Source organism: Dermochelys coriacea, chromosome 2 (genome assembly GCF_009764565.3).
Source record: "Dermochelys coriacea isolate rDerCor1 chromosome 2, rDerCor1.pri.v4, whole genome shotgun sequence".
In the NCBI taxonomy this organism is placed as follows: Eukaryota; Metazoa; Chordata; order Testudines; family Dermochelyidae; genus Dermochelys; species Dermochelys coriacea.
The window spans coordinates 192,139,710-192,159,313 of record NC_050069.1 but is presented as its reverse complement, the minus strand read 5'-3'; the positions used below and the strand labels follow the sequence as shown (position 1 = coordinate 192,159,313).

The following is a 19,604-nucleotide window of genomic DNA, read 5'->3' as shown; positions in this document are numbered from 1 at the left end:
TCCCCATTTTGTGATGCCCAGCACAGCAGTCTGGGAGCTGACCTTGTTAGTGAAAACAGAGGCAAAAAAAGCATTGAGTACATTAGCTTTTTCCACATCCTCTGTCACTAGCTTGCCTCCCTCATTCAGTAAGGGGCCCACACTTTCCTTGGCTTTCTTCTTGTTGCCAACATACCTGAAGAAACCCTTCTTGTTACTCTTGACATCTCTTGCTAGCTGCAGCTCCAGGTGCGATTTGGCCCTCCTGATATCTTTCCTACATGCCCGAGCAATATTTTTATACTCTTCCCTGGTCATATGTCCAACCTTCCACTTCTTGTAAGCTTCTTTTTTATGTTTAAGATCCGCTAGGATTTCACCATTAAGCCAAGCTGGTCGCCTGCCATATTTACTATTCTTTCGACTCATCGGGATGGTTTGTCCCTGTAACCTCAACAGGGATTCCTTGAAATACAGCCAGCTCTCCTGGACTCCCTTCCCTTTCATGTTAGTCCCCCAGGGGATCCTGGCCATCTGTTCCCTGAGGGAGTCAAAGTCTGCTTTCCTGAAGTCCAGGGTCCGTATCCTGCTGCTTACCTTTCTTCCCTGCGTCAGGATCCTGAACTCAACCAACTCATGGTCACTGCCTCCCAGATTCCCATCCACTTTTGCTTCCCCCACTAATTCTACCCGGTTTCTGAGCAGCAGGTCAAGAAAAGCGCTCCCCCTAGTTGGCTCCCCTAGCACTTGCACCAGGAAATTGTCCCCTACGCTTTCCAAAAACTTCCTGGATTGTCTATGCACCGCTGTATTGCTCTCCCAGCAGATATCAGGAAAATTAAAGTCACCCATGAGAATCAGGGCATGCGATCTAGTAGCTTCCGTGAGTTGCCGGAAGAAAGCCTCATCCACCTCATCCCCCTGGTCCGGTGGTCTATAGCAGACTCCCACCATGACATCACTCTTGTTGCACACACTTCTAAACTTAATCCAGAGACACTCAGGTTTTTCCACAGTTTCGTACCGGAGCTCTGAGCAGTCATACTGCTCCCTTACATACAGTGCTACTCCCCCACCTTTTCTGCCCTGCCTGTCCTTCCTGAACAGTTTATAACCATCCATGACTGTACTCCAGTCATGTGAGTTATCCCACCAAGTCTCTGTTATTCCAATCACGTCATAATTCCTTGACATCACCAGGACCTCCAGTTCTCCCTGCTTGTTTCCAAGGCTTTGTGCATTTGTATATAAGCACTTGAGATAACCTGTTGATCGCCCCTCATTCCCAGTATGAGGCAGGAGCCCTCCCCTCACAGACATTCCTGCCTGTGCTTCCTCCCGGTATCCCGTGATTTTCAGTAGGATCATGTGCTCCAGGAATTTGTGGAAAGTGATACTGGATGATAGCTGGGCTGCTAAAGAGTGGTCTTTACCTAGGTTTGGTAAAGCTGTCACCTTAGTTTTCCATCATATCTTGGGTATCATGATCTCCTTTATGATGTGGGACATGAAGTTAGGCAACTGGTGTTGGCTTTTCTTCCCAAGATGTTTTAGTAGTTTTGGTGAGGCAATGTCAAAGCCTCAGGCTTTCCTGGTTTTCAGTGTCTTTTTTTTTTCTTCCCTAGAGAATGAGTGGGAATTTTCATCTTGGTCAAGCTGTGGAGATTGTTTGTGTTGACCCTGCTCTTTTGTGATTGACACCAGGAAAATTTTAGCTTTGTCTGCTTTAGCATCCGATGAAGTGAGCTGTAGCTCACGAAAGCTTATGCTCAAATAAATTTGTTAGTCTCTAAGGTGCCACAAGTACTCCTTTTCTTTTTTGCTTTAACAGTGTTGATCAGGTATGTGGTACCATTGTTTGGAGAGACCTATTGCCATGTATCTGATGGGCTTTGTGTTGCACCAGACTTCCTGATGATTGTCCATGCTCTCCTGCTAGATCTTGACATGTCCATTTCTGATATTGCTTTTTTCCAGCGTGTTCTTTGGACTAGATTCAGACTCTAGGAGTCTGCTATTTAAGGAGCTCTGCACATTCTTTGTCCAGACATGGCATATAGGGGTTGGTTTTTTTGCCAGCCATGTGGGATGGACATGGAGGCAGCCTTAAAGATTGCTTTCATAAATCTTGAATATGCTTGATCTATTGAGATGTTACTTGGGACACACACAGTATATTGGTCAATGGGCTTAGTGTAATTGTCCCAGTCTGCTTTTCTGTAGATCCAATGTAGCCTTGGGCTAGAGGTCATGATAGGCATGGTAACCCGTTTGGAGGAGGATCGGGTGTTGCTGACTTTGGAGGAAATTTCCAAGGACTCTACAGATGGCTGGTAGAGGGTGGCCTCCAGCAGAAGTGACCCAACTGAGGTCAGGGAAGGTAGCCCTGTTTCTGATGGGCAGTGTGAAGAGTTGCTGGTTGCTTAGGGTCAGTGTAGTTCCTTGAGAGAGACCCAGTTTGCAAGGTCTATCCCACTTTGATCAGATTCTTTATAGCCCCAGGTGGTATGGTGGCTGGTGAATTTTCCATCATAGATAGCAGGATGTGGGAGTGATTGTAGTTGATTCAAGGGCTTGTAGAAATTTACCACTTTAAATTGACTGATCCTTATGATGATAGACTCTCCACATCGGCTAAGTTACATGAGTGTCTCAGCCATATTTTTCATGCAAAACCAGAGATTATGAAATGCCTGGCAATAAGGGAATTAACATGGATTACCTGAAGGCAGATGACATCAGCATTGTGATGTCAGGTGATGTTTTCAAGACCAGAGAGCTTTGTACCCAATAGGGCCTTGACATTCAGTTGTAGAACCTTGAGGGAAATGTCATGTCTGTGTTCCCAGTAACCGGGATCCAGTAGCTTTGGTTCACTGCTTTGATTCCCCTGAAGGGTAATTAAAAAGTACATGGCAAGAATATAGATGCATTGTGCCCACCTTCACCTATGAAACTCTCTATATTTCCCATACCTACATTTCTGCTCCAACATCCATCTACTTACCCTCCTGTTATGTGGGCTCAGCCCCATCACCTTAGCCCATCCTTTGTTTCTGTCTCACAGTCTTGCCATCATGCTTTTGACCATGCCAGGTCCATGCCTGGAGCAGTCTGCCCCATCCTCAACTGCCGAGCGCTCACTTCAAACCCACTTCTTCAAGCACTCCTGCCATCCCTCGCATTGTTAACAATCCTCACACCTTCCTATTATACTGTGTCTGTTCTCGTTTTGATTTTTTAGCATCTTTGGCATGGGGAATGTGTTGTATATTTGGCTCAGCTCCTGCAAACACTTACATCACATCACAGCCAGTGGACTAGTCATGTGCTTTAAGTCAAACACATGTGCAAGTAAGTGTTTGGAGTAGCCGCGTCTGTGATTGTGAAGTGCATTGTAAATTAACAGCAATATATACACAGATAATCTTATTAGGTTTCCTCCTGTATTAGGATTAATAAATTAGCTATTATACAATTTTTGAAACATCAGTTATTTTAACACTGATGTTTAAAAACTGCATGGTGGTTTTATTAAAACCTCACTATGCTTCTAAATAAGCAATTATTTTTTACTAGTGTACAAGTCTCACTACGCAGGAACTACTAATTAAAGCATTAGCTTCCATGGACTTGATGACAGCACCTGATTACATGTCTGATACATGACTACATTTCATACAGGAGCATGTTTCTTGTTCAGATCAATGAAAACATTTTGGACGTCAATAAAGTACAATAGATTTGACTGTGGGGGGGGATGAGTAATAAGGAAGAAGGCCAGTGCTTTTCACTTACATGCCTAAGTTAAAGTTTCAGGATTTGATTTGTTTGGTGTTTGTTTTTTTTTTTTTTTTTTAGAAGAGTGAAGAGAACAGACAGCTTTGCCTACTGGAACAATTTCACTGAACTGTAAACAGGAGATGCTTGAAAGCTTGTCACACAATCTCCCAGTCAGGAATGAACAAACTGCAAACCTCCAGCTCCAGAGGGCAGACAGGCACACACTGAGTAGGTAAAGTTAAAATGTTGTTCCTGTCACTTATTTACTAACTGATGGGCTGGTAAAATGATCCTTCAACAGCAACATATAAATGTACGTGAGCATATAACTTCTTCATAATTAAAAGCATGGGGGGATTGCCAGACATTTTCCTGAGTAGGTGCTAGCCAATGTACTAAACACATTCACAATGCATAACAAAAGACTGCTTTGTATTTTAATACCATGAAGAAAGACAGATTCCCTGAAATCCCTTTCATTTTGTGTGCATGACTGTGGCAACAGCTTTTACCTCTTCATCTAATAGTCAAAGGTTTCAGATGCAATGCAGTATAATAGTAGCATATCCTGACATAAAAGGCTAAAAATTCTGTGTCTGGTATCTGATGCCTTTCCATACTCAGAACCTTTTGGCTCAGAACCATGATCTTATGTATTCAAGACCGGTTGAGAAACCGCACAGGAGTATTTCAGTGCATCTTTTCTTGAGGGGTAAAATATCAGAAAGATGAATATTTCAGAAATCAAACAGCAATGTTATAGAAAATTATTTACTCTGTCTTAAAGCAGCATACAGGGAAAGAATGGTTATGTTGTCTTGGTGTAATACAATGGGGGTACAGGTGGGGAGAAATCAAATCTGTTGTGCGTCATTATTATGTTTCTCCATAAACAAGAAGCAACCCTAAACTTTCAATCTCAGTGACTTATTTTAGCCGAAGGACAACCAAGAAAGATCAAAAGCAAAGTCTCAATAGAGACCATAGTGTTTGTGTGTCTCTTCTGTAGCAAGCTCTAGTAACTCCGACAACAAAATGTCTATATGATATTTCCTGTAGACAAAGGTCGAGCTCCTGGAGATTTAAAGTTCCAGTACACAGAAATAGGAACAACATTGTCAATCCACAGCCACCACATGTGAACCAACTGTAATGCTCATTCTTCCAATGTCTCCCATACACATGCTGCACAATTCTTGGCAGATGCATTCCATCCCACTAACAGACTGAGTAACCAAAACGATAATTCATGCTGTGATTTTTTTTTTCCTGCAGTGATCAGCAGCACATGTTGCATGACACAGGAGATGCCACTTATTTTGCAGAATATATAAGACGGTTATCACAGTGGTAAAATCCATTGACTACTGCTTTAGTAGATGCCACATACAAAAGCCCTAGTTCTATTCAGTGTCTGTACCTTGCCTAGGAGAGATTAAACACATTGTTCTTCAGTAAAACAGCATGTCACAGTGGGACCTTCAAGGTTATTGCTGTGAGCACCTGCAATAAAAAAAAATTCTGAAAAAATCACACTGCCCCCCCTTCACAATCTCCCACTAGAAAGGATGAAGTGGGGGGACAGGAGGGACGGAGAGTTGAACTTTACTCAGCTGCTCATAAAAGTGTGTTAGAAATATGAAGCACATTAGATAGTGCAACTTGAATGATAGGAAATTATGTTAACAGAAATTCTGTTACACACAAGTCCAAAGTTCTACTTCAATGTATAATTTTTTGCCAGAGGACTTTACACACTGAAATCTTTTTATACCGAAATAAATGCCACAGCACAGAAGGGTGGCTCACCAGGCTATCTGGATTAGAGTGGGGCAAATACTTCAAACCATTTCCGTGTTCACATTGGAAATTGCATTCACTTTGATTGTCTGTCTTATGCCTCTTTCAGGTTCCATTAATTAACATGCTAGCACTGAAGATTACTGGCAGGAACATGCACACTAATTTTAATCTGACTATTCCATTATTCACACGATGTGATTTTTGAAGTCACACTGGGAAATATACACCCAGGTATCCTAATTCTAAGAGTTACTGCATGCTAATCCAAATCAGGGAACAGTAACATATTATGGCTCACGTGCATTCAGCTAGAAACTGCTTGGATTTAGAATAACACACACACACAAGCAGGTGACATTCCATCCTGTAGCAGAAAGTGGAAGAAACACACACACACACACACACACACAGAATTATTAGTTCTGATGTTACCAAACTCAGATTTTGTGGTATTATTGGAAATCAGATCTTCACATACCCTGCACTTGTCAGTATTTTAATTACAGAGCTGCAGACCCCACTGTCCTTTCCAAAAAACTATGTATAAATTCATCTATAGTTCTGTCTCAACAGTTTTTGACCTCTGGTTTCTAGACTTACACTGAAAGCCTGCGTTAATACATCATCAATCATAGCTATTTTGTCTCACTGCTGAGGTGTAGACTCAATCAGCCTAATGAGTGTTAAACTTCTATGCAATAATAGGAACAGTTAGTTTCTTCTTTAACAGTTAGTACTTCGGGACTTGATCTGAAGTGCATTGAAGCCAATGGGAATCTTTTAACTAATTTGGGTTTTGGATTATCTGTCTATAGCTACTTATGTGGCTCCACACTATAGAATCTGAATGACTCAATCTTTAATGTATTTATCCTCACGGCACTTTAATGAGGTAGGGAAGTACTATTAGCCCATTTTATAGATGGGAAACTGAGTCACAAAGCAACTAAGTGACATGCCCACAGGAAGTCTGTGGTAGATCAGGAAAATGTCCTGAGACCCAGCACCTTGACAACTGGACCATACTTTCTCATACGTTTGTTTACTGCGAAAAGGGATTCTAGTCTATTTGAGAGGGGTTTGCTCAAACTGAGAATTTGAAACACACCACAGATTATAAGCAACTCTGCTGCTGCTAACACAGCCTTGGGGTTAGATTTCTAGAATGCATGGGTAAATGGAAAAGACTGTCTCCTGGGATTTACATGATTGTCCTCATCCATTATACTTTGCACCAAATGCATCCCTTTCAGATGCCTTTTCATTATGGGGCTTAGCCGGCTGCATAAGTAAGCTGGGGACTTACTTAATGGGTCATTGGGGTTTAACATGCTGTCACGGCGTGGGGGGGAATCCGGGCCCTGCACCCCTCTTCCTGGGATTCACTGTGACTCTCAGGCAGCCAGTAAAACAGAAGGTTTATTGGACAATAGGAACACAGTCTAAAACAGAGCTTGTGGGTACAACCAGGACCCCTCAGTCAAGTCCTTCTGGGGGGCAGTAGCTTAGACCCCAGCCTTGGGGTTCCCTGCGTTCCACCACCCAGCACAAAACTGAAACCAAAACCCCTCCCGCAAGTTCTCTCCTGCAGCCTTTGTCCAGTTTCCTGGGCAGAGGTGTTACCTCCCCTCTCCCCCTCCTGGCTCAGATTACAGGCTCTCAGGTATCCCATCCCCAATGAAACTCCCCTGCCACATTCCCAGGTCAACACTCCCCCCCCCCCACACACTGCATCACACCACCCCCCTCTCCCTACTGCGTCACACATGCCCACTTTGTTTTCTGACATTGCATCTTCCTACGGTAAATTCTATAGTGAACAAATTGCCTGGTTTGGGGTTTTTCTTTTATACTCCCCATCTCCACTAGAGACATAGCAGGGCTCTACAAATTAAAATTGCAATGGTCTTATTGATGTATTTTATTTATAGCACAAAGCATACACATAATTGATTTAAATTGTTAAATCAGGTACTGCATATTGCTACAAAACAATGCAAGTCCTTCAGAGCAGGGACAGCATTTCCGGTGTAATTTTACAGCTGTAAAGTGCCATGTGAAGTGGTATGCAAATAAACAACACTACAGGAGTTTACACAGCACTGCAGCTGCACAGGACAATTTACTACAAGGCAGAGATACTAAGCACATGCAATCGACAAACTGTATCCCTGTACATAGACTCAAGTCATTAACTGATACACAGTACAGATAACACCCAGAGTTGCAACTGGATGCGATTGCTTCATGAAACAGTTATATTCCCAAGTTAGATTTCAAGAAAGTCTGGGAGGGTACATAGGATACCATAGATCAGGGGAATATTCCAGTATAGGGGGAGACATGACAAAGCTGTACATGTATCAACCAGTCTATTTAAAAATGAATAGCCTACAGCAATAATCATAGTCCCCATTTTCACTTATCTGGGCAGGAAATAGCTGCCTGTTCACAATTAAATCTGCTGCTCTTTTTAAAAATGACTGTCCCAGTAGCTTATTTTAAAAACAGCAAAGTTTGTTTCATACAGGAATTGTGCAAGACACGGTGGTAGAGAGATATGACTATGGGGAAGATATTCATTGATATGCTCAGCTACTTTGCCCGATGCTGGCGACAAAAGGCAGCATAAACCTAGTCTAACTGGTTAGTTATATCAAGTTTACTGCTGCTTCACTTTGGCAGTGTTGTAAAGCAGCAGGCTCATATGGGTCAATCTGGCCAGTGGCTTGCACTGTAATTTAGCAAAAAGAAAAGGAGTACTTGTGGCACCTTAGAGACTAACAAATTTATTAGAGCATAAGCTTTCGTGAGCTACAGCTAGGTCTACAGAAGCTTCCTTCTTCCAAGGCTTGATTCAGAGGATTACTTTTCAGAACCTAGCACAATGAGGCCGCAGCCTGATTAAATGTAAATAGTACAGATAACAATAACCTGGACCTATTTTGGCTGTTTTTTTCCCCCTTTCTTATATGAAGAGCTTTGGCAATTGATTTAAAAACAGAAGAAGCCAGCATAATAGTGGTAAAACAGTAAATGAGTAGAAGGTGGCAAGTGTACATTACGGGGTCTCAGCTGAGCAACTCTTTTAAAATCAACAGATTTTACAAAGGCAAAATCCTATCCAATTTTGTCACTTGATGCTCTTGTTTCATAAGGATCGTTCAGTATAGGTACTTTCATATACATTTTCTACTTTATTTTGTTGCATTTTACTTGTGCTATTTAATCATATGTGGAATTATGTTGGTCCCAACAGAAATAAGAACTAAGTTTTTAAATACAGTAGGAAGAAAATGAGCACTGTTGAAAGAAAAGCCAGTGGCCACTCCTCTCCAGAGTATAATAGCATCAAGGAAGGCAAAATTATGGATATAAACTATACAACAACCTTTCACTTTACTATATATTTACATGCCAGCAACACACTCTGCATTGTATGAGGTCGAATGGAAATATCAAAAGGAATTGATAAAATGTCTATTACTCCTAAATAGGGTTAGAGAAATGCTGCAGCACCAATTTAAGTATTGGTTCAAAGGAAATAAACCTTTGTTTATTGTCAGTAACCAAAATTTGTGGTAACAAATGTTGGAAGGATACTTGACTTCCTCCTGCTACCTTTTTACCACATAATGTACACCTGATACAACCTACTCATTCACTGTTTTACCACTTCTATGCTGGCTCATTCTGTTTTAAGACCATATTTTTTAAATTCATTGCCAAAATCATCATGATCTTCAAAAAAGAAAGGAAAAAAAAATCAAACAAATTCAGCTCAGATAATTGTTATCTGTACTATTTACAATTAAATCAGGATGGGGTCTTATTGTGCTAGGCTCTATACAAGCTTAGAGGGAAAATAGCCTTTTTCCCCAGAGAGTTTATAATCTCAAATAGTGTTGTCAATTAGTCACAGTTAACTCAACTCAAAATAATTAATCATGATTAAAAAAATCAAACACAATTAAATCGCACTGTTAAACATTAGAATACCAATTGAAATTTATTAAATATTTTGGATGTTTTTCTACATTTTCAGATATAATTGATTTTAATTACATCACAGAATACAAAGTGTACAGTGCTCCCTTTGTATTATTTTTTAATCATTTTTACAGTGCAAATATTTGTAAACAAAAGAAATAGTATTTTTCAATTCATCTCATACAAGGACTGTAGTGCAATCTCTTTATCATGAAAGTGCAACTTACAAATGTAGGATTTTTTGGTTACATAACTGCACTCAAAAACAAAACAATGTAAAACTTTACAGTCTAAAAGTCCACTCAGTCCTACTTCTTGTTCAGCCAATCGCCAAGATAAACAAGTTTGTTTACATTTATGGGAAATAAGGCTGCCCAATTCTTACCTGAAAGTGAGAACAGGCATTCACATGGTACTATTGTGACTGGTGTCACAAAATATTTATGTGCTAGATGCACTAAAGATTCGTATGTGTCTTCATGCTTCAGCCATCATTCCAGAAAACATGCTTCCATGCTGATGACGCTTGTTAAAAAAGTAATGCGTTAATTAAATTTGTGACTGAACTCCTTGGGGGAGAATTGTACGTCTCCTGCTGTGTTTTACCCACATTCTGCCATATGTTTCATGTTATGGCAGTTTTGGATGATGACCCAGCATGTTGTTCATTTTAAGAACACTTTCACTGCAAATTTGACAAAATGCAAAGAAGATACCAATGTGAAATTTCTAAAGATAGTTACAGCACTCAACCCAAGATTTAAGAATCTGAAGTGCCTTCCAAAATCTGAGAGGGATGAGGTGTGGAGCATGCTTTCAGAAGTCTTAAAAGAGCATTCTGATGCAGAAACTACAGAACACAAACCACCAAAAAAGAAAATCAACCTTCTGCTGGTGGCATCTGACTCAGACGATGAAAATGAACATGTGTTGGTCTGCACTGCTTTGCATTATTATCGAGCAGAACCCATCATCAGCATGGATGCATGGTGGTTGAAGCAATAAAGGGACAAATGAATCGTTAGTGCATCTGGCATGTAAATATCTTGCGACGCCGGCTACAACAGTGCAATGCAAATGCCCGTTCTCACTTTCAGGTGACATTGTAAACAAGAAGCAGGCAGCATTATCTTCTGGAAATGTAAACAAACATGTTAATCTGAGCGATTTGTTGAACAAGATATAGGACTGATTGGACTTGTGGGCTCTAAAGTTTTACATTGTTTTATTTCTGGATGAAGTATGTTAAACTTTCATGAGAAAGATTGCACTACAGAACTTGTATTAGGTGAATCGAAAAATACTATTTCTTTTGTTTTTTTTACAGTGCAAATAGTTGCAATCAAAAATAAATATAAAGTGAACACTATACACTTTGTATTCTGTGTTGTAATTGAAATCAATGTATTTGAAAATGTAGAAAACATTGAAAAATATTTAAATAAATGGTATTCTATTGTTTAACAGCGCGATTAATCACGATTAATTTTTTTAATCGCTTGACAGCCCTAATCTCAGGCTCTGATTCTGCAAGCACTTGCTCAATGGCTTCCCTGGGATGGTTCACATGAGTAACGTTATGCTCACATGTCTTTGCAGGAGCAGGACCTAACTTCTATTTATATTACAGCCCCGCCTCAAATCAGGGGCACCAAGTCTCAATTTTTTGTGAGCTTCTGCAATTTCACATCATTAGTATTAGCTGCTGTCACATCCAGAAATTCCCAGGAAAGGCACAGGACAATATTAGCTGGAGCGCAGCACAGGGAGGGGGCAGCCTAGAGAAGGGAGCAGAGAATGGAGCTGGGGAGAAATGCCCAGTGCAACACTTGTGGGGCTGCCAGACTAAGGGAACTGGGGAGTGTCTCTATTATCAGTGAAGAGAATAAAGGGCCGGATTCTGCAGTTTTACACGTATGTGGTTTTTGGTAGGATTTTGACCCACACACTCAAGGTGAGGAAGGCTGGGGGGTAATGAGTTTTCCTGCCAAGTTTTTCAAAGTCAGAGACAAAGATATATTTTAAATCAGGATTTTAAACCAGTCATGATTTTTCAGGGGGTCTGTCATGACTTTTGAGCTTGGCAACGCTGCAAAACGTGCTAGATACTTGTCAAATACAGAGGAAAACACAATCCCTGGGGTTGACTAAGGACAAGGGGAGTCACCACCTTCAGCCTCAAAGCAAAAAAAACAAATATCCAGCACCTCTCCTTTGCAGTTTTGCACTGCACCTCTGGTGATGTCTAAAAATACCTCAGTAAAAATCTTTGGCCTTTTCCAAGTACGGGCTGGCAGCTGGGTTTAAATAATTTCGTATCATTACACTTGCGAAGGATTTCACTCCTCAAGATTAATTCACCCTGTCCTTCTCTTGTGCAAGGCTCTTCATTAATCAGAAGAGGAGGAAGGTGGGGGAAAATTAATGACATGAAATAGTGCAAGTCTTCTGAAGCCAGATGGGAGAACAGGCTAAATAAATAAATGTTGAAGCTCTCAACTAGGTCAGAGCAACTATATGAACGCTCTAGTCTCCAATATGTCTTTGAGATAAACAAGGCAGCATCAGCTCTAAATTGTCTTGGGAGAGGGAGAACATTTAAATTGCTAATCTCTTTCGGGCAGGGACTGGCTTTTTCATTATAAGTGTATATATAACAAAACATTCAGCATGTGTTACCCATCCCCCTCAGTGTCCAATCCACTGTGAAAGTGCATCTATAACAGCTCCCAGCCACAGGATTTATTCCTTTAGTATGTTCTCAGATCTTGAAGTCCCTACTTCAATCCCAGGTCATGACCAAGATGGAACTGCTGACATTACAGGGCCTAGGAAAACAGGGCCTGGATGCTTAATTGGGATGTCTAGGCACTACCTACATTCAAATAAATCATATTGTTTACTTGTATCATGCATTTGAAAAGCACGAGTCACCTGAACAAGAGCTATCCTTTCCCAGCCAATGGTCCAGGTAACAAATTACTGGAATCTGCTAGCTCCCGAGATAGGCCACGATATGTAACCGTGCCTTAGGGGGTCATAACTGAGAATGCCCAATTCAGGACAAACTGCTGAGAAATAGGGCAAACAACCCAAAACTGGTGGTTATTCTTTTATAAGATATACTAAACCAGCCACAAAAATAAACTCCCGTTTCACCACACTGGCTAACAAGAAAACATAAAGGCAGTTTCCTCAGGCATTCCAGTCCTTATATCACCACCAAAAACACTGGATTCAGAGATAAGTGGTTCTTTACAACCGGTCTCATCAAATAATAGGTTCTTCAGATCCCAAAGGACCAGCCACACACCCAGGTCAATATATAACTTCGATCTTACCTAAAAATCACACTGGTGCCAATCCTTCAGTATTTAAGATCTAAAGGTTCATTCATTAAAAAAAAAAATGAAAGTTAAAATAGGTTAAAGGAATGGTTAAAGGAATCAATTACATACAGCAATGGCAAAGTTTTTGGTTCACGCTTGTAGCAGTGATGGAATAACCTGATGGCTTAAGTCAAGTCTCTGGAGTACATCCACAGCTTGGATGGGTCATTCAGTCCATTGTTCAGAGCTTCAGTTTGCAGCAAAATTCCTCCAGAGGTAAGAAGCAAGATTGAAGACCAAATGGAGAAGATGCAGCTACCTTTTATAGTCTTTTTTTCCATGCGGAGGGTATCCCATTGTTCTTACTGTGGAAAATACAGCGACAAGATGGAGTTCGGAGTCACACGGGCAAGCATGCATTTCGCCTAGTCACAGCAGAACATTCCATTCAGCGTAGATGGGCATCTCCCATGGTCCATTATCAGTTAAACTGTTCTTTCAATGGGCCACTCAATTAGAATAGGCCCTCCAAGATGTGCGGGCTAATTACTTTGTGGGCGTTCCACCAGGGGCAAACATTTGAAATCCAAGTATAGAACCAATACTTATAACTTCACATACAAAAATGATACATGCATACATATAGCATAATCATAACCAGAAAATCATAATTTTGTAGACACCTCATTTGATAACCTTTGTACAATATTTGCTGCAAATATATAAAACAGTGGTTGCAACAATGATCTATATGGTCATATTTTAATCAGATAACATCACAGGTCATGATAGCCATCATTTCATGGAGCATGTTTGGGACCCGATTTCATACTGAAAAAGGAGAAACTAACATCAAAAAGGAGACTTTCTAAATAAATCTTATGAACCATTAGTTTTCTATAGCAATTAGCATATGCAGCTACACAAGCTTTAAAGTAAAAGCAGAAGGAGCACGTCTTCTTCACCACTAGCTCCACCTCCCTGAGGACTGATGTGATAAGCACTCTTCTCCCTCCTTAGCTGCAGCAGACATACATCCTCTAACTCAGTCAGCAGGATGAAGCCCTGTGATGAGATGTGCAGGACAGCCAAATGAGCTAACTCCACCTGGAATTGCTTGGGAATAATATAGGTTCATAGATTCCAAGGCCAGAAGGGACCATTTATGATCATCTAGTCTGACCCCCTGTAGAACATAGGCCATAAGATTTCCCTGAATTGATTTCTGTTTGAACTAGAGAAGATCTTTTAGAAAAGCATCCAGTCTTGATTTACAAAATTGCCAGTAATGAAGAATGTGATGGGTTGCCCCCTATTCTGAGGTCCCAACTGATGTACTGGGGTACTACTGAACCTGCCTGTTCCACCAGCGTGGGCTCCCTCACCCTGTCCTGCTGAGCCAGGCCCTCTAGCCTCCTTTAGCATACACACATACAATCACTTCTGCTGTGCCTCCTTCTCCAGATGGATCTGCCAGTACCCTCTAGTTAAATCCAAAGTACTGAGGTATTTTGCTTGGCTCAGCACATCCAGCATATCATCAATTCTTGGCATGGGGTACACATCTGAGTTTTTAATGAGTAACAGCATTAAGGTTTCTATAGTCCACACAAAAATCTTACAGTGCCATCCCTTTTGGGGACCAAGACCACAGGGAATACCCATGAACTGTCAGATTCCTTAATTACTCCCAGGTTCCAACATGTTCTGTATCTCTGTACAAATTTGCTCTTTAACCTTGCCAGTGGCCCTGTCAGGCCTGGAAGGGGGAGGGGGATTGTATCCCTTTTGTGAAGATTTTATGGGACAGCAAATGCGTTCTCTCTGGCTTGTTGGAAAACACCTCCCTGTGTCCTTGCAGCGCTGATAACAGCTCCCCCCTTTCGACTGGTGTAAATTCTTTACAGATTTCAATGCTTTTCAGTGTTGATCCATCTTGCCATTCAGCCATGAAATCAGTGGGGGGTGGAGGAGCCTCAGTTTCCCCTTCCACACAACAGATCATGTTTGCTCCAGCCTCCCTACTGTGATAGGCTTTGACCCAGTTCACGTGTACCAGCTGGGGAACAGTATCATCATGGGGCTTTTTGACTTGATACGTGTCTTCATTTGCCAGTTTTACTTCCTTGAAGGGCTCCTCCCAGGAGTTTTACATTTTGAACTTTTTTGCAGGGCTGAGTACCATCACCAAATCTCCTATGTCAAAAGTGTGTTTACAAGTATTTTTATCATACCACACCTTTTGTTTGGCCTGGATGTCTTGGAGGTTGTTTTGGACAACTTTCATCATATCCTTTAGCTGACTTCTGAACATACTCAGTTACTGGTTCTTCCCTTACCTCATTGCACCCTTTCCATGAGTCTTTAATGAGATCCAGAGGTCCCCTTACTTTTCTCCCATATACAAGGTCAAATGGAGAAAACCCCATAGACTCTTGGGGTACCTTCCTGTAAGCATACAACAGAAATGGCAGTAACTCATCCCAACTTTGGCCCCTTTTGTTGGCATACATTCCCAGCATAGATTTTAGAATCCCACTGAACTTTCTACCAACCCATTGGCCTGGGGGTGATAAGGGGCAGCCTTAAGTTGTTTCATGCCACATACCTTTCATAGCTCGTTGAATATCTGCAATGAAGTTTGCGCCCCAATCAGACAAAATCTCCTTAGGGAAGCCCGCTTTGCTGAATATAGTGAGAAGGGCTCTTGCTGCTGTCTCAACTTCTATATTAGACAGAGCAGCTACCTCAGGGTATCTAGTGGAAAAATCCACCACCACTAAAATATACTTGTTCCCCCTCCCAATGGGGTGTGACATAGGACCCATAATGTCCATTGCCATTCTCAGGAATGCCTCCTATGACAGGTAAGGGATGCTGGGGAGCTTTCTAGAGTTCTACAGGTTTTTTTCCACCCCTCTCTTGACACACTACACAAGACCTGCAATAATCTCCCCCATTTTTCTGTATTCCTGGCCAGTAGAAATCCCCCCTTAGCTGGTCATAAGTCCCCTGTATCCCCAACTGACCAGCAAAGGGACCATCATGTGCTACCAGCATTAATTCCCCTTGGTGCTGGCTTGGTACAACCAACTGCTTATAGGGTTGCCTGGAGGCTCTGTTCTTTCCCACAGGATCCCCTCTATATAGTTTTCCAGCCTTTTCAAAAAACTTCTTCCCACCCCATCCCTTCCTGGAGTTCCCTCCAGGACACACTTCCTTATGCTCTCTCTCGAGGCTTCTGCCTTTTGCTTTGCTGCCTGACAGCTAATATTTGGGATAACTCCCTCAGACACTGATACTCTGCACCTGGCCCTGGGGACTTGTTGCTTTCATTTGGGCAGAGGCCTGACTCCACCTCTCCCACACTTGGAAGCACGCTGCCACCCCGCACCGCAGTGCCAAGGGAACCGTCACCCACCTCCTCTGTGGATTCTAAGGTTCCAACACTCTTCTCTGGACTTCTCTCTGAGATACACACCTCCATGCTCTCTAGATCAGGATCTATCCCTTGTTTAGCTGTGTCAGACTTGCAGCCACCCGCTGGAACAGGCAATACACTGACAGGCAATACACTCTCCTCTCCCTTTGAGGACCCTACACAATACTCCTCCTTCCTGTGAGTTACCACACCAACAGTCTTGGCCTTGTGGAAAAAATCGTTCCTTACCAACATGTCCACCAGGATGTCCTCTAGCATCCCCACCAGTAAATTGCCTTCCAAACCTTCCCATTCCACACAAACTTTCGCTAGTGGCATGGGAAACCTGTCCAGCCCCCTCTTAATGCTGGCCATTGGACCTGGTAAAATACTAGCCTCTGGGACCACACTTGGTTGAACCAGAGAGGGCTGGGCCCCAGTATCCCTCCATCCCAGGCACACTGTGCCATCAATTTTGATAACCTTAATGTGTTCCCAGTCTGGTTCACCAGGTCCTGTGTCCACCAAGCTGGTATGGTAAGTTGTGGGGGTACCCTCCGGGGCCTCGGACAACTGAGCCAATATGGGTCAAGGGAGGCTTTTTTCCGTCAATTTGGGGCAGTTATATATCAGGTGCTCTGTAGAATTACAGTGGAAGGACCTTCTAGGGTCTCCTGATTTTAAGGGTGGTTCGGGACGGGTATAGGAGGTAGGAGTGCCCCACCTCCTGGTCACCCGCCCTCTTCCCAGAAGCGGTGACCTTGCTTCCCACCAAACTTAAACCCCTCTGCTTGTGATTTATTTCTAATAGCTGCTTGGGACTGTTCAAATTCATCTGTGAAAGTTGCAAGTTTGACAGTTTTTACCCTCTTATCCCATAAACGCTGTTTTACTTCATCACGACACATTCAAAAAATGCTCCTGAGCAACAATATCACACATTTCTTCAAAGCTTGAAATACATCTTTCCCCCTTACCCACCAAATCTCTCATTTGGTTTACATATGACACATTACTCATTCCAGCCTCTCTCTCAAGGCTTCTAAATTTTACTCTACAAGTTTCAGAGTTAATCTGAAACTGCTTTAAAACTGTTTCCTTGAATTTACCATAATTTGAAGCATCACCCATTGGCGTCTTATTGAATATATCCAGAGCTTTTCCAGACAACTTTGCAACCAAAGTGGTCATCTTTTGATCATCAGGAATCTCATGGAGCACACAGAGTCTTTCAAAGGTGATGGAATAGTCAGCAATGTCCCCTGTCTCACTGTATGCAGGACACAACCATTCCCATTTGTGGATTTTTGGATAGGTAGGACCCCCGGGTGTGGAGTTCTGTTTCCGACACTTCATTAAGACAAGTTCATACTTTCTCTCTTTTTCCCCTCTTCTCCAATTCCTTGTCTCTCAATTCCAGGGCAGCTTTTTGCCTGGCTGTTTTTGCCTCCATTTCTTTGGCTTGTAGTCCCATGGTCTGCTTCTGGGCTTCCATGCCTTCTGGCGTGCTGCTTCTTGTCTGACATTTTCTGCTTATCTGGCATTCTCTGCTTCCAGCAATTCCATACATCTCGTGTTCTTTTTTGTTTTCTGCTGCCTGCAATCTACAGAGCTCCAATTTCGCAACCGTTTCACTCATCTTGCTGTTTTCTGTTCCTACTTCCTTGATCCAAAATAAGCAAACAGAAAACAACAAACCGATAACTACTTTGTCTGTTCTCTAGCCAACACACTTAAAATCACCACCAGTGTCTCAGAGGAACAAGCTGTGCACATGACCCTGCTCGCTGCACAACTGTGATAGGTTGCCTTCCATTCTGGGGTACCACTGAGTCTGCCTGTTCCACCAGCCTAGGCTCCCTCACCCAGTCCTGCTCAACCTCCTCTAGCGCACGCACGCACACAGAGGGATACACCCAGCTGCAGAAAGACATGGACACTGAAATCAGCTCTGCATGGGAAGACTCAACTAGGGGATTGCCCAGCACTCAAGTGCACTTCCCCTCTGGGGTGCAAACCCAAAATTGTATGGTTTTGCACTGCACAGAAAACTGTACAGCATAAGTTCATGAAATTTCCTCAATGTGGAGGAAGATATGCACAGCTTCCCCCCCCCCATTATGGATTTCACAAACTGGTTTAGAGGAACAAAAACAAGTTTATTAACTACAAAGGATAGATTTTAAGTGATTATAACAGATAGCAAACAGATCAAAGTAGATTACCTTAGTAAATAAACAAAACCCAATCTTAACACACTAGATAAGTAGGATATAAATTAGCAAATTCTCACCCTGAGCGATAAACAGGCTGGCAGATTCTTAAAGCACAAGCTTCCTTAGCTTTCCCAGATTTTCATACACAGGCTAAAAGATCCTTCTAACCTGGGACCATCACTTCCCACAGTTCAGTCCTTGCCCCTCAGGTGTTTCCAGGTGGTATTGGTGCAGGGAGAGTGAGGTACCCCAATGATCTTCTTCCCACTTGCTGGAAAGTTCTTTCACTGTGACCTGGGTCAAACAGTTCCCATTGTGTAGTGCTAGCTCAGAGGTTTCTATTGTACACAGCTCCTGGGGTAATCCTCGTGCTTGTGTGAATTCCCTCAATAAGCCCTTAACATTGTTTGGCCTTTTTACTATTGTACCTGAAAGGCAGTTTGTGGGTTCTCTCAACCTCACAACATGTTTCAGTAGTAGTTCAACTTCACATATGACAATAGCACATGCAATCCAACGAGATATTAAGCTCTAGCAGTTCAAGACTTTTAGAATGATACCTCACAAGACATACTTTGTACAAAATTTATCCTAATTACATGACAGTGGTGAATACTGAGCTGTCAGGGTGTCACACCTCCCCCCTTAGATTACTGCCAGAGGGTTAGTCACTGACTAATGCGAAGGCAGTGGGCCCAATTTCCTCTTTCCTAGACAGGGCATCTGCTACCATGTTCTCCTTCCCTTTTTTGTGCACAATCTCCATGTCAAATTCTTGCAGGATTAGGCTCCAGCATCCACCTTTGGACAAAACATTTCTGGTTTTGTAGGAGTGGAAAATGCCGCCTCTTCCTCATTTGTAATAGGAAGCATCTTAAGTGGAGATAGCCTTTTAGGACTTTAAAAGTCCTAGAAATTAGGATCTCCCAATGTGAGAATTGGTATCATTGCTCATTATAGCAATTTAGCTTACTGAAGTTATACACTGGTTTAAGTGTACCCACACAAGGGTTTGCTCTGGTTTAACTAATCAGTTTAAAAACTGATTTGATTTAAACTAGTGCAAAGTTTGCTTGTAGACCA

At 42.1% G+C, this 19,604-nt stretch overlaps 1 long non-coding RNA gene across 1 annotated transcript; it reads right to left on the bottom strand.

The window, feature by feature from the left end:
* Positions 1-2,121: 2,121 nt before the first annotated feature.
* Positions 2,122-13,163, bottom strand: LOC122458928. The gene is made up of 3 exons (XR_006279280.1): positions 13,014-13,163; positions 5,183-5,265; positions 2,122-2,869 (listed from the first exon to the last, which is right to left on the bottom strand). It is a non-coding gene; the product is annotated as an uncharacterized LOC122458928 (long non-coding RNA).
* Between the last annotated feature and the right edge of the window lie 6,441 nt (positions 13,164-19,604).